The sequence below is a fragment of the Mobula birostris genome, chromosome 7, assembly GCF_030028105.1.
Source record: "Mobula birostris isolate sMobBir1 chromosome 7, sMobBir1.hap1, whole genome shotgun sequence".
Lineage (NCBI taxonomy): Eukaryota > Metazoa > Chordata > Chondrichthyes > Myliobatiformes > Myliobatidae > Mobula > Mobula birostris.
In genome coordinates this window covers 148,622,301-148,637,506 of record NC_092376.1, presented here as the reverse complement: position 1 = coordinate 148,637,506, position 15,206 = coordinate 148,622,301, and positions in this window count along the sequence as shown.

Below are 15,206 nucleotides of genomic sequence, written 5' to 3'. Positions count from 1 at the left end.
CCCTCCCTCAAGTTTACTCCCTGCAGTTCCCTTTGAAAGAAAAGGAGACAATTTTTTCCCTTGGCGACCGGAACCTTCCTGACCTCTCTGATCACCCAAAAAATTTCAAATTTTTGTTAGCTTTGCAGTACCTCAGGTTGCAGAACAAATCTGTAGACAATGTCTGATGTGCCTTCCAGAATGTGGAAAACTAGTATAAGTAACGCGCTCATACCCTGCTTTAGATGGCCCTTTTACAGATGGATTTTATTGAATTGCCTCAAGGTGAAGGGTATAAGTACGTATTAGTCAGTATCAATGTGTTGTCACAATGGGTTGAAGCATCTCCTGGTAGAGACAATGATGCGGTTACAGTAGCGAAATGTTTGTCAAAGGAAATAATCTGCGATTTGGGATCCCCTGGAAACTACCTAGTGACAATGGTACCCATTTCACTGGTAAAGTAATTAAAGTAGTATGCAAATCATTACAAGTGGATCAACATTTCCATTGTAACTACCATCCTCGGTCAACGGGCCTAGTGGAAAGGATGAGCAGAACAAATGAGAATAACTAAGCTTGTGTGAGGCAACTGGCTAAAGTGGCAACAGGTTAAAAAAAAAAGAGAGATTGAAAACTTGGCTGAGTGGTGTAATAACAACAACCTCTCTCTCAATGTCAAGTTCAAGGAACTGTAGACTTCAGGAGAGGGAAACCAGAGGTTCATGAGCCAGTAATGATTAGAAGATCAGAGGTGGAGAGGGTCAGTAGCTTTAAATTCCTGGGTGTCACTATTTCAGAGGACTTGTTCTGGACCCCTCATATAAATATTATTGTGAAGAAAGCACAACAGCACCTCAACTTCCTCAGGAGTCTGTGGAGGTTCAGCATATCGTGGTGGAAACTGTGCTGACTGGTTGCATGATGGCCTGGTATAGGAACACCAGTATCCTTGAGTGGAAAATCCTACAGAAAGTAGTGGATTCGGCCCAGTACATCATAAATAAAACCCTCCCAACCATTGAGCACAACAACATGAAACATTGCCATAGAAAAGCAGCAGCAATCATCAAAGATCCTCACCAACCAGGCAATGCTTTTTTCTTGCTGCTGCCATCAGGTAAAAGATACTGGTGCCTCAGGACTCACACCCCTCTGGCTCAAGAATAGTTACTAACCCTCAACTATCAGGCTCTTGAACAAAAAGGGGTAGCTGACTCATTTATGGACTCTGTTATATTGTTATCTCATGTTTGTTATTTATACTTGCATTTGCACAATTTCTTTACAGTTAGCGTTTCCTGATGTTTACAGATTCTGTTTACAGTTACTACGATAACTATATTACTTAGATTTGCTAAGTTTGCCCGCAGAAAAAGAATCTCAGGGTTGTATGTGGTGACATGTATGAACTCTGATAATAAATTTTACTTTGAACTTAGAACTTTGAAACAGGTGCTGCCTTTGGTTATGAAGACTATTCGAGCCACTGCTAATAGAACGATTGGCCTGTTCCCACATGAAATCATATTGGGATGGTCTGAGTGCCTACCATCTGATGCACCAGTAAGGAATTAAACAGATGCAGGTACACACCCTGGATGAGAGAGCATGTTGAATTATTGTACAGCCTTGACAATAAAGCATCACTAAATATTATCAACAGAGAAAAGAAAGCCAGACTCCAGTAGAGAACCTTTAATGCCACCACATTGAACCCAAAGACTACGTGGTGGTGCAGACATTTAAAACAGCAGTCCCCAACCACCGGGCTGCAAAGCATGTGCTACAGGGCTGCGAGGTAATGATATGATTTGGCGATATGAGTCAGCTGCACCTTTCCTCATTCCCTGTTACGCACTGTTGAGCTTGAACGCACGCGAGGTTATTACCCGCGCGTCATCCATGTCAACACGGTAAGGAGATCAACTCCTTGAGCTTGCAAATGACAGCGGGCTGAAAAGTATGTTTGACATAACATCTCTGCTGGCATTCTGGATCAAAGTCAAGGCTGAGTATCCTGAGATAGCCACGAAAGCACTGAAAACGTTGCTTCCATTTCCAACATATCTCTGCAATGAATGCAACGAAAACTAAATTGCTGAATAGACTGGACATAAGGAACCCCCTTCGAGTATCACTGTCTCCCATCACCCCTCGATGGGACCGTCTTGTTGCAGGGAAACAAGCCCAGGGCTCCCACTGATTCAGCGATATTGGTGTGTTGCAATGATTTTATATGTTCATACGGGGAAAATATGTGCTGTGTGTTTAATATCCAAGCGTTCTTAAAATATTATGCTGTTGACTTATAAGTGACTTATATAACCATATAACAATTACAGCACGGAAACAGGCCATCTCTGCCCTTCTAGTCCGTGCCAAACGCTACTCTCACCTAGTCCCACTGACCTGCACTCAGCCAATAACCCTCCATTCCATTCCTCTCCATATACCTATCCAATTTTTATTTAAATGATAATATAGGACCTGCCTCTACCACTTCTACTGGAAGTTCGTTCAACACTTACTTCAAGCTCCCCTGTCCTCCCCTGATAATTGACTTATCACTATATTCATGCGAGGAAAATATGCGCTGTGTGTTTAATATTAAATTCCTTAAATAAACCCGTTTAGAAATGAAATTGAGTCTATTAGCCATTTATGATCTATATTCCGGTCGTGATTAACAACCCCCCCCCCCCCGCCAACAGAATCGCCAAAAACGATTTGCAGAAAAAAAATCGGCACGTACACGCATGCGCAAGACACGCATGTGCACTGGTGCCTGCGCAAGGCTTCATGGTCATGGTAGTTTTTCGCGTGGTAAACATGGCATATTTGACTGCTACTCTTGTCCGTTGGCAATCCTACCCACCCCCCCCCCCCCCGTCAGCCGGTCCGCAAGAGTATTGTCAATATTATACTGGTCCGCAGTGCAAAAAAGGTTGGGGACCCCTGATTTAAAAGAAAGCACTGCTTGGAATCTTGACTTGAAGTACCATTTCAGGTATTGCTGGTCACTAATACAGCCGTCAAGGTAAGAGAAAAGCCCTGGTGGATTCATATCTCTCACTGTAAGGAGGTACCTAACAATGTAAAAAAAATAAATAAAACTACTGAGAGTCCTAATGATGGTGGTTGCATTAGTTCTTGTCCTTTCCCCAACAGATGTGACTGCCACGAACGCTCAAGCTGCTGGGTTTGAATGGCTGTCCCAGCACATGTAGAGACGGGCGTGCCTGTGCTCTTCACTGAAACGGAGATGAACTGTCACTTTAATTGGTACAAGCCTTCAAGTCGTCAGGATATGTTTGGTTTCTGATATAATGATGATGGGGCTCAGAAACATAGACCCCCTTCCTACCCTTATCAGTACAGCCAGAATGTCATTGGAGGAAAATAGGGATATAAATTTGGAAACAATGAGTGTTTGAGGATGGTATTAGATTAGATTAGATTATGAGGAAACGCAGTCCTCTTTTATTGTCATTTAGTAATGCATGCATTAAGAAATGATACAATGTTCCTCCAGTGTGATATCACAGAAACACAAGACAGACCAAGACTGAAAAACTGACAAAAACCACATAATTATAACATATAGTTACAGCAGTGCAAGCAATACTGTAATTTGATAGAAGAACAGAGCATGGGCATAGTAAAAAATGTCTCAAAGTCTCTCTAAAGTCCCAACGTCTCACACAGACGGTAGAAGGAAGAAAACTCTCCCTGCTATGAGCTTCCAGCGCCGCAAACTTGCCGATGCAGCATCCTGGAAGCACTCGACCACAGTCCGACTCTCAGTCCGTCTGAAGACTTTGACCCTCCAACCAGCCTTCCGACACCGAGCACCGAGCACCATCTCCGCCGAGCGCTTTGACCCCAGCTCCGGCCGCCAGCAACAGGCAAAGCCGAGGATCTGGGGCCTTCCCCTCTGGAGATTCTCGATCGCACAAGCAGCGAACCGGGCATTTCAGAAGTTTCTCCAGATGTTTCTCCGTGCTTCTCACGTCCGTCTCCATCAAATCAGGATTGTGCACGGCCCCTATTTAACAAATACAATATAATTTCACCAGAGAGGTCGCGCGCGCTGCATCACGCCACCATCTTCTCCCCCCTCCTGTATTCCCTCATACTACAATGCTAACCTCAGGATAAAAAGGACTTAATGCTGTTCTTGGGAAAGGTACCATTTGCCGAGGGAACCACTAAAGCAGCATGGGGACTAATTAATATGGCATCATCATTGGAAAAGTTAGCAAATGAAACTGCATATGCTCTCAATCAAACCCAACAGGCTATATCTAAATTGTTGGCAGAATTCATGGTGATCCATACAGTGGCTTTGCAAATCTGAATGGCTTTGGGTTTTGCTTTATCTGAGAAAGGAGGCATGTGTGCACTGATTGGACAAGAATACTGTACTTACAAACTAGATGAATCAGGAGAATATAACTCACTCTACAGATCACATCAGACAGGCCACCAGGAAGATTAAGGAAGTTGGAGACCAATTCAACAATTATAATCTTACAGAAAGCTTGTGGCTGTTTAGGATGACGGGAGGAGGGTGATAGACTGCTGCCCTGCATTATGCAATGCCTATTGGTACTATAATATTGTCAGTCATCCTCTTGTGATTTCTGTGTAAGGTATTTGGACCCGGAAGAAGAGAGTATTAGAAAATGGGTACCTCTTGGTCTGGACTAGGAAAGGGAGATTTTGCTTAACTAAAGATCTGAGACTGTATCATTATATGAATGTCTGAAAACACTTTGATGACTGTATTCTAAAGCCGAAGCTTATGAAATTATGGTGTTGTCATGCAATGACAAAAAGGAGGGAATCTGGAAATATATTCAAAACTTTGAGATACTTTATGCATTTAATTTTGCAATGTAACAAAATGGAACCTGTATAATCCCACAGTGCTTTGCTAAATGCTGAGTGTGTACATGACAGGAGGCACCTAACGCCCTAATCATTGTTCGTTGTGTAACTAAGGAGAGGTTGATATACTGCTGGCCTTGAGATGTGCAACTCTACTGCAGTGGAGAAGCTGACCTGCAGAACAGATAACAAAGAACAGCTTGAAATCTTGTATTTAAAAAAAGGAACTTTGTAAGCTGTAGGTCAGAAGCAGCCTCCATCCTGAGGAGTGGTGATGGTTCTCATTGCTGGCAATAAACATGCCTTTGAACAGATTCATTCTGTGTTTATTTTTGGTTCTTTGTTATAAGACTTAGCAAAAGGTACACAACATAGTGCAGCATGTATACGTAAACACGAGGAATTCTGCAGATGCTGGAAATTCAAGCAACACACATCAAAGTTGCTGGTGAACGCAGCAGGCCAGGCAGCATCTCTAGGAAGAGGTACAGTCGACGGTTTGGGCTGAGACCCTTTGTCAGGACTAACTGACGAAGTCCTGATGAAGGGTCTCGGCCCAAAACGTCGACTGTACCTCTTCCTAGAGATGCTGCCTGGCCTGCTGCGTTCACCAGCAACTTTGATGTGTGCAGCATGTCTACAGTGCCTTCAGTCCAAAGAACCAACGTTGACTTTGGCGTCCATCCAGCTAGTCCCAATTTCTTACATTCAGCCCATATCACCCGAAGCCCTGCCCTTCCATGTACCTATCTAAGTGCTATCCATGATAAATAAAGAGCCCAATTTGTTACCCAATGTCTTTTCACAAGTAGACTCTGGATAAGTGGTGGAAGTAACTACCTGAACAAAGTGCATTGTGCTACTGCTAGCTGGAGGAGAGGAAGATGGGAATTTTGAAAACTGAACTAGTATGCAGAAGGCAAATGAGAGGGCAGCCAGTATTTTAGAATAATCTTCCACTTCCTCAAACCACGCCAACAAATACAAAAATTTTGCTTATTTGAGAAACTTAAGAGATTCTGCAGATGCTGGAAATTCAGAGTAAAGCTACACAATACTGGAAGAACACAGTAGGTCAAACAATATCTATGGAAAGTAATAAGCACTGAATATTTTGGCAGAGATCTTTCATCAGAACTGGAAAAGAAGGTGGAGGAAGCCAGAATAAGAAGGTGGGGAGGTGCTAGGAGGGGGGAGGAGTAGAAGCTGGAAGGTGATAGGGGAAGTCAGGTGGGTGTGGAAAAGAGATGACGTGAGAAACTGGGAAGTGATAAGTGGAAAAGGTAAAGGGGATTGAAGAAGAAGGAATCTGATAAGAGAGGAGAGTGGAGAAAGGGAAGGAAAAGGGACACCAGGAGGAGCTGATAGGCAGGTGAAGAAAAGAGAAGAGGTGAGGGGGAGCCAGAGTGGAGAATGGATGAAGAGGAAAGGGCGAGTGGGAAAATTACTGGAAATTGGAGAAACCAGTGTTCATGCCATCCGGTTGCAGGCAGTCCAGATGGAATATGAGGTGTTGCTCCTCCAAGCTGAGAGTGGTCGCTTCAGGGAGAAGAGGACAGCATTGAACAACATATTGGAATGGGAATGGGGTTTATAATAAAACTGGTTGGCCACTGGAAAATCCTACTCGTTGCAGATGGCACGAAGGTGCTCAACAAAGCACCCTTTCTTTCCAGACCTGATGAACGGATTTGACTTGAAACGTCAACTGTGCTTACTTGATAAGAATGTTAATGCAGCTTCCATATAAAGACACAGAGACCATTTTCTATCTTGATACCATGCTACTGTTCCCTCCTCCTACAACTTAATGCATCTTGCATCTAGAAATATATTCATCTCCTTAAATAAATTAAGCAGCTTGGTCTCTGTGTTTTTCTGCAGTCAGGAATTCTGCAGGTTCACTACCTTCCGACAAACTTCTGTAGATGTGTGGTGGAGAGTATACTGGGTGTAGCACAGCCTGGTATGGAAACACCAATGTCCTTGAATGAAAAATCCTATAAAATATGGTGAATTTGGTCCAGTCCATCTCATATAAAGACCTCCTCACCGTAGAGCATATCTACAAGGAGAGATGTTGCTGGAAAACAGCATCCATCACCAGGGACCCCACCTCCCAGGCCATACTCCCTTCTCACTGCTGCCATCAGGGAAAAAGTACAGGAGCCTCAGGAATCACACCACCAGATTCAGAAACTGTTACTATGCCTTAAACATCAAGCTGTTGAATCAGAGATAACTTCACTCACCCCATCACTAAATGGTTTTCCCCAACCTATGAACTCATTTTCAAGGACTCTTCATCTCATGTTCTCTTTGTTTATAAAAATAATTATTTTTCCTTCTTTTTGCATTGCACAGTTTGTTGTCTTTTGCACATTGGTTGTTTGTCCATCCTGTTGGGTGCAGTCTTTCATTGATCCTATTTTGTTTCTTAGATTTACTGTGTATGCCCACAGGAAGATGAATCTCACAGTTATATATGGTGACATAAATGTACTTTGATGATAAATTTACTTTGAACTTTGAACCTTTTGAATAAAGCAATTTCTCCTCATCTCAATCCTAAATGTATTAACCTGTATCCTGAGGCTGTGACCTCTGGTTCTAATCAGGGGAAACATCCTCCTAGTATCCAGACCACGAAACAGATTTTCATTGTAAATTTGTGTGTTTCATTGAAATCTCTTCTTCTGAAGTCTGTTAAATATTGACCTTATTGTGCTAATCTCCTCTTAAATGACAGTGCTATAAACCAGTCTGATGAACCTTTGTTGCATGCTTTCTATGGCAAAAATATCAAAACTGCACACATGTTGTGCCCTCAATGAAACCTTGTATAACTGTTAGACATCCTTGCTCCTATACTCATATCTTCTTGCTATGTTTGCCAATATACCATTTTCCTTTTTGATCACATCACTTCCATGGTTGTTTTTAGTGAGTGATATACAAGAACATCTGGAAATCTTTATTTTAATCAGCCTTTGTGTTTTCCCTAGCAAAGTGGAAGACTTTACATGTTCTATACAATGTGGCATCTGCCATATCACTGTTGTTGTTTCCATAACAAATTTGTTTTGCCAGTCAGGGTTGTTAGCCCTGAGCTGAACCCCTGAACCTGGAGGACTGGTGGACCACTCTTATTCTGGCCTCTACCCTTTGACCTGTTTGGCATGGGTGACCCTACCAAGAGCCAAAGCACAAAGCCCTGACCCCACTAACATAGCTCTCCAGGTCCTTGAGGAACACAGCCTCCAAACCTTCCCTTGGGTTACCAGTACTAAAGATCTGTGCCGCTCAACTGGCTAGAGTGTTACAGAGATCGTTAAGCCCTCGCTTCGGCAATCTGAGGTACCCATGTGCTTCAAGCACTCTTCAATTATACTGGTGCTTAAGAAGAATGTAGTAACCTGCCACAATGTCTATCATCCAGGAGCACTTACTGTACATCCACTGTGATTGAGTGCTTTGAGAGATTGGTGGTGAAACATAATGACTCCTACTTGAGAAGTGACTTGGATCCGCTCCAATTTGCCTACTGGCGCAAGTCCACAGCAGTTGCATTTCATTGGCTCTTCACTCAACCCTGGAATGGCTGGACAGCAAAGATGCATATATCGGGATGCTCTTTGTCGACTGCAGCCTGGCATTCAATACCTTCATCTCCTCAAAACTAATCAATAAGTTTCAAAACCTTGGCCTCAACACCTCCTTGTGCAATTGGATCCTTGATTTCTTCATTTGCAGACCTCAGTCAGTTTACATTAGCAACAAAATCTCCTCTGCAACCTCCATGAGCACAGGTGCACCACAAGACTGTGTGCCTACCCCCTCCTCCCTCACTCGCTTTACACTTGACACTGCGTGGCTGAACATAGTGCTATCTGATGTTGAAGTTTGCTGATGATATCCCTGTCGGAGGCTGAATCAAAGATGATGATGAATCAGCTTATGAGAGGGAGACTGAAAATCTGGCTAAGTGGTGCCACAACAACAACCTCTTGCTCAATGTCAGCATGACATTGGCATAACATCTAAGACTTTGACGTACTTCTATAGATGTGTGTTGGAGAGTATATTGACTGGGTGCATCACAGCCTGGCATCGAAACACCAATCCTCCTGAACAGAAAATCCTACAAAAGGTTGTGGATCCAGCCCAGTCTGTCACGGATAAAGACCTCCCTACCATTGAGCACTTCTACATGATGCACTGTCGCTGGAAAGCAGTATTCATCATCAGGGACCACACCACTCACGCCATGTTCTCTTCTCACTGCTGCCTTCAGAAAGAAGGTACAGAAGCCTCAGGACCCACACTACCATTTTCAGGAACAGTTACTACCCTCAACCATCAGGCTTTTAAGACCATAAGACAAAGGAGCAGAAGTCGACCATTCGGCCCATCGAGTCTGCTCCGCCATTTTATCATGAGCTGATCCATTCTCCCATTTAATCCCACTCCCCCGCCTTCTCACCATAACCTTTGATGCCCTGGCTACTCAGATACCTATCAATCTCTGCCTTAAATACACCCAAAGACTTGGCCTCCACTGCTGCCCGTGGCAACAAATTCCATAGATTCACCACCCTCTGACTAAAAAAAATTTCTTCGCATTTCTGTTCTGAATGGGTGCCCTTCAATCCTTAAGTCATGCCCTCTCGTAGTAGACTCCCCCATCATGGGAAACAACTTTGCCACATCCACTCTGTCCATGCCTTTCAACATTCGAAATGTTTCTGAGGTCTCCCCTCATTCTTCTAAACTCCAAGGAGTACAGTCCAAGAGTGGTCAAACGTTCCTCATATGTTAACCCTCTCATTCCCAGAATCGTTCTAGTGAATCTTCTCTGTACCCTCTTTTGAACCAGAGTGGCTAACTTCACTCAACTTCACTTGCCCAATCACTGTACTGTTCCCACGACCAATGGACTCACTTTCAAGGGCTCTTGATCTCATGGTCTCGCTATTTATTTATTTGTCTGTTTGTTTATGTTATTTGTTTGGCTGTTTGTTTATTTATTATTTTCTTTCTTTTTGTAATTGTAGTTTGTTGTCTTTTGCACATTGGTTGTCCACCCTGTTGGTGCCGTATTTAATTGATTCTATAATGGTTATTTGATTTATTAAGTATGCCCACAAGAAAATGAATCGTAGGGTTATACAGTATATGGTGACATATATGTACTTCGATAATAAATTAACTTTGAACTTTGAACTTTGACTTGGTAATTTAATAGGGAATCATCTTTCACCAGCAGGTGGCAGTATTTGTGTTTTCATATTGCTTCAACTTAGTTGAAGTACTATATCTTTCTCTCAAAACAGACAGATTTATTTAATCAATATGTAAAATCAATAATTTTTATTTTAACAATTATTCTTGTGCCAACAAAGGATTTTATTTTCATGATTGGTGAACAGGTTTGAAAGATTTACAATGTGGAATATCTGATGGTCTGGTGCACAGTAATCTAAGGGCTGTCTTTAATTATTGAAGCCACAGGAATAAAACTAATGCAGCTTAAGCACTTTGAACATGGTTGTTGGATTCCAAATATTGCAGCCCAGAATAAGGCAGAGTTCTTGGCCCAGTCATTTTCTGGTTGAGTCCTTACAACATGCATTTAGGGGCCGTGCACTTGCTGTTGAGTGTGTAAGTGCTCAGCTCTGCTTATAAGTTATCTGATATTTCATGGGACTCATTTTCTCACAGGTATCTGGATTTTGGGAATCCCGCCCGCCACCATCCAGGCATTGCTCCCTTCTCACTGCTGCCATCAGGAAAGAGATACAGGAGACTTAGGTCCAACACCACCAGGTTCAGGAACAGTTATCACTGCTCAACCATCAGGCTCTTGGACCAGAGTGAATAACTTCACTCATCAACTGACTCTGCAATCTATGGTCTCACCTTCAAGAACTCTACAACTTATATTCTACACATTATGTATGTATGTATGTATATATGTATGCATTTATTTAGTTCATTTTAATCTTTGCATTTACTGTTGGTGCGTGGCTAAGTGATTAAGGCGTTCGTCTAGTGATCTGAAGGTCGCTAGTTCGAGCCTTGGCTGAGGCAGCGTGTTGTGTCCTTGAGCAAAGCACTTAACCACACATTGCTCTACGATGACACTGGTGTCAAGCTGTATGGGTCCTAATGCCCTTCCCTTGGACAACATCGGTGGCGTGGAGAGGGGAGACTTGCTCCATGGGCAACTGCCGGTCTTCCATACAACCTTGCTCCGGCCTGCACGCTGGAAACCTTCCAAGGCGCAAATCCATGGTCTCACGAGACTAATGGATGCCTATATACTGTGAATGACTGCAAGAAAATGAATCTCCAGGTAGTTTATGGTGACATATATGTACATATGTACTTCGATAATAGATGTACTTTAAACTTTCAACTCCAAGTAACGGATAGTAACTTGACAATAATTTTCCCTGCTGGTGCATCAGATGGACATGGTGGTAGGAATGACCTTTAAGTGACTTACATTTTAGGTTACAACTGTGCGATGTTCATCTAAGAGGCTATTTTGACAGAAGCTACTCTCTGTCCAAACTTAAAGATGAAGAATGGATGAGGAAGCTAGGGTGTGTCGTACAATGCCAAAGGGTTTGCTGCTCTAAGTTTCCGTCCTGACGAAGGGTTCCGGCTCGAAACATCGACCGATCTTTTCCACGGATGCTGTCCGACCTGCTGAGTTCCTCCAGTGTGTTGTGAGTGTTGCTAAGTTTTCATTGTCAATGGGGCTTTAGACTTGAGGCTTGGTCAGACAGTCATGAGGTGATATTAGGAATGTGCTACCTATATAATTCCATAAGACCTTAAACCAGACAGATGCACTCAAAAATCTAATAAAAAGACAAGTGTTCAGCTAATGTGGGACTGTTATTGATCTATTATTGTTTAATGTACCAATATTCAGTGAAAAACTTATTTTGCATACTGCTTACACAGATCAAATTATTACATCGTGCAGGTAAATGATAAATTACAAGATCATAGCGAGGCAGATTGTCTGGCCAGGAGTTCCTATTACCACATAAGATGCCCATTTCACAGTAGAATATAAGCTGTTCTTGAGCCTGGTAGTGCCTGCTTTTGGGCTTTTTTAAATCTTTTGCCCAATGGGAGAGGGGAAAAGTGAGAATATGTGGGTTGGGTGGGATCTTTGATTATGCATGGGGCTTTAGTGAGGCAGTGAGATATATACTTATTTACTTACTACCCATAAACTCAGCTAGAGTTTAGCACGGCAATGAATGTCTTCCATCTCTGTTTCTCTTGTTCACCTTCTCTATTGTGCTCCAGGTGTGGTTCAAGGTCCTCATTCCTGCCTCTACAGTATGGCATCAAGTTTTCTTTGATCTCCGACATTTCATACTGTTGCACACAGTTGTAGAAGAATTCTTCATTGCTGTTTCCATAACAGTGCTGTTGGACCAGTGAGGGTTGTTAGCCCTGATCTGAACCCCTGAACCGAGAGGACTGGTGGACCACTCTCTCATTCTGGCCTCTCTCCTTTGACCTGTTTGGCAAAGGCGACTCTACCAAGAGACAAAGCATAAGACCCTGACTCCAGCCAACATTGCTTTCCAGGTCGTTGATGCATGTGAGTCTCCAATACGGTGTAGTCTGGTTCCTGTGAAGTGCTGAGCTGTGTCCACAACTCTCTGAAGTTTCTTGCGGTCACATGCAGAGTAGTTACCATACCATGCTGAATTTTGTTGGCTTCCTGAGGAAGTAGAGCCATTGCTGAACTTTCTTGGCTGTGGCTTCAAAGTCATTGGACCAAGACAGGTTTTTGGTGATATCTACACCTAGGAACTGGAATCTCTCAACCGCAACACCATTGATGTTGATAAAGCATATGCACCACCCTATTTCTGAAATCAATAACCAGCTCTTTTCTTTAATTGACATTGAGGAAAAGCTTGTTGTGATGTCACCATGTTACTAAGCTCTGTGGCTCCTTCCTGTACTCCAACTCAACATTATTTGAGATATGTCCCACTACATTGGCATCATCAGCAAACTTACGGCGTTTTGGAACAGATGGAGTTCCAACATCTGACTACACAGACATGAGTGTACAGGGTGTAGAGTGGGGGGCTAAGAATGCAGTCTTATGGAACACCACTGTTTAGAATAATCGTGCAAGAGATGTTGCTGCTTATTCTTACTGATTCAGGTCTGTTGGTCAGAATGTCATGGATCTATTTGCAGAGGAAGATATTAACTCCCAGGATCTGGGCTTTGGCGATGAGATTGTTTGAAATAATAGTGTTCCAACCAAATAAATAATTAAATAAAGCAAAGGACTAATTGTTTGATCCCTCATTATATTGTTAATTATCTCTACACTGCCTAGAATTCGTGCAGACTCTGGTCATATTTAACAAGAGATCAGAGATGAACAGTGGGGTTCAGCTCCATAGTTCCCTGAAAGTAACAACAATGGTAGATAGGGTGTTGAAGAAGGCATTGGTATGCTTGCTGTTATGGTTTGTATGTTCAAAACATTAAACTAATTTAAAGAAAAGACAAGAGTCTGGGAATGCAGATCTGGCTTTGTCTTTACTCTAAGCAAGGCACGCACGTATCATGTGGTAGCATGATGATGTATGCAATTCATATAGTTATACATATGACCTGTAACAAAATTATTTAAACAAGCAGGAATACTTAATTGACCTACAAAGGGTGATTGATAAGTTCGTGGCCTAAGGTAGAAGGAGTCAATTTTAGAAAACCTAGCATATTTATTTTTCAACACAGTCCCCTCCTACATGTACACACTTAGTCCAGCGGTCGTGGAGCATACGGATCCCTTCTTTGTAGAAGTGGTTCACAGCAGGGGTGATTGATAAGTTCGTGGCCTAAGGTAGATGGAGATGAGTTATTAACTTCAAACTTTCTGCATTATCACTCAGAGTTGAACTGCATGTGTATGTAATGAGAGCGTCTTAGACCTCCAGGTGGTCCACAGGTGATTGATAAGTTCGTGGCCTAGGGCAGAAGGAGATGAGTTATTAATTTCAAGCTTTCTGCATTTTCACTCAGAGTTGAACTGCACATGCATGTAACGAGAGCTGTATAACTCATCTCCTTCTACCTTAGGCCATGAACTTATCAATCACCCTGTGTGTTTGTGTGTGTGTGTGTGTGTGTGTGTGTGTGTGTATACATACACACACAAGATTATTTAAATATTGCTGAAATATTAACCACACAACACTCCTCCATGCTTAGCTATAAACTCCATCTCAATATAGAATGCATAATCTATATGCGCAGTATACTACAAACGTTTGTATATACAAACGTAATACAACTGCTATAAACAGATATCCACAGCATAGTAAATTCTTAATTGATCCATTCAGGCCTAAAGATTTAATTGTTGCGGATGATTTCTTGCTCTTGTGGAATCACTTTGCTGGGCAGGTAAGAATTATGGCTGTGAACACAATTGTAGGTTCTGGGGCTTCTTCATGGTGGTTGTAGATTTGACTCTGAGACTACAGGAAGTGATTCTGACAGCTCCGGACACCTTTCTTCTCCTTTGCTCTCTCTGGATCTACTTCGATCTCTTTCTTTTTCACGCTCCTTCTCTCTTTCACACCATTCTCTTTCTCGTTCACATTGTTTCTCTCTATCTGTCCCTCCCTTCTTCTAGTTTGTGCATCTTAATTTTGGGAAGGTCCATGTAGTTCACTGGAATATTAATCCTTCTATTGCTCTCTTTACAAACTGATCTCTCTTCTTGGTTTCCTCATCTACAACATTACCTGACAAATTTTCTGTTTTGTATCTCCACTAACTCCTGTCTTTTTGTCCTTCCATTCATCCAGCTGGGCTTTGGTCTTTGCATCTACTTTTACGAGCAGCTTTCTGTTTCCCACTTGAAGATCGAGCAATAACCTTAATGCATGCAGAGTATTTTCTGGTTCTTTATATTTACAAAATCTAAATGCTTGCAACATTCTTGAAGCTCTTTGAAGTCTCTTCCAGTTTAAAATCAAGCCACTTTTTGCAAGTAACTGCCTGATTAATATATCAGAAGCCTTCTTAGATACGTTGCCTACAAAAACTGTTGTCAAACCACTGCTTCTGTCACTTTCACAATTTCTCTGAGCAACATGGTCCTTCTTTGGCCCAATAGGCTTGCCAACCAGAGGCACAGAGGTTGGCATCAATGCATGTTTGCTGTCTGTTGGGCAATGTTTCATGGTGTTTGGCATGGAGACAGTTATGGCATTTCTTAATCTGGTTTCAGTTGGCTTCATTGCAAGGGATGTGACATGCAAATTATG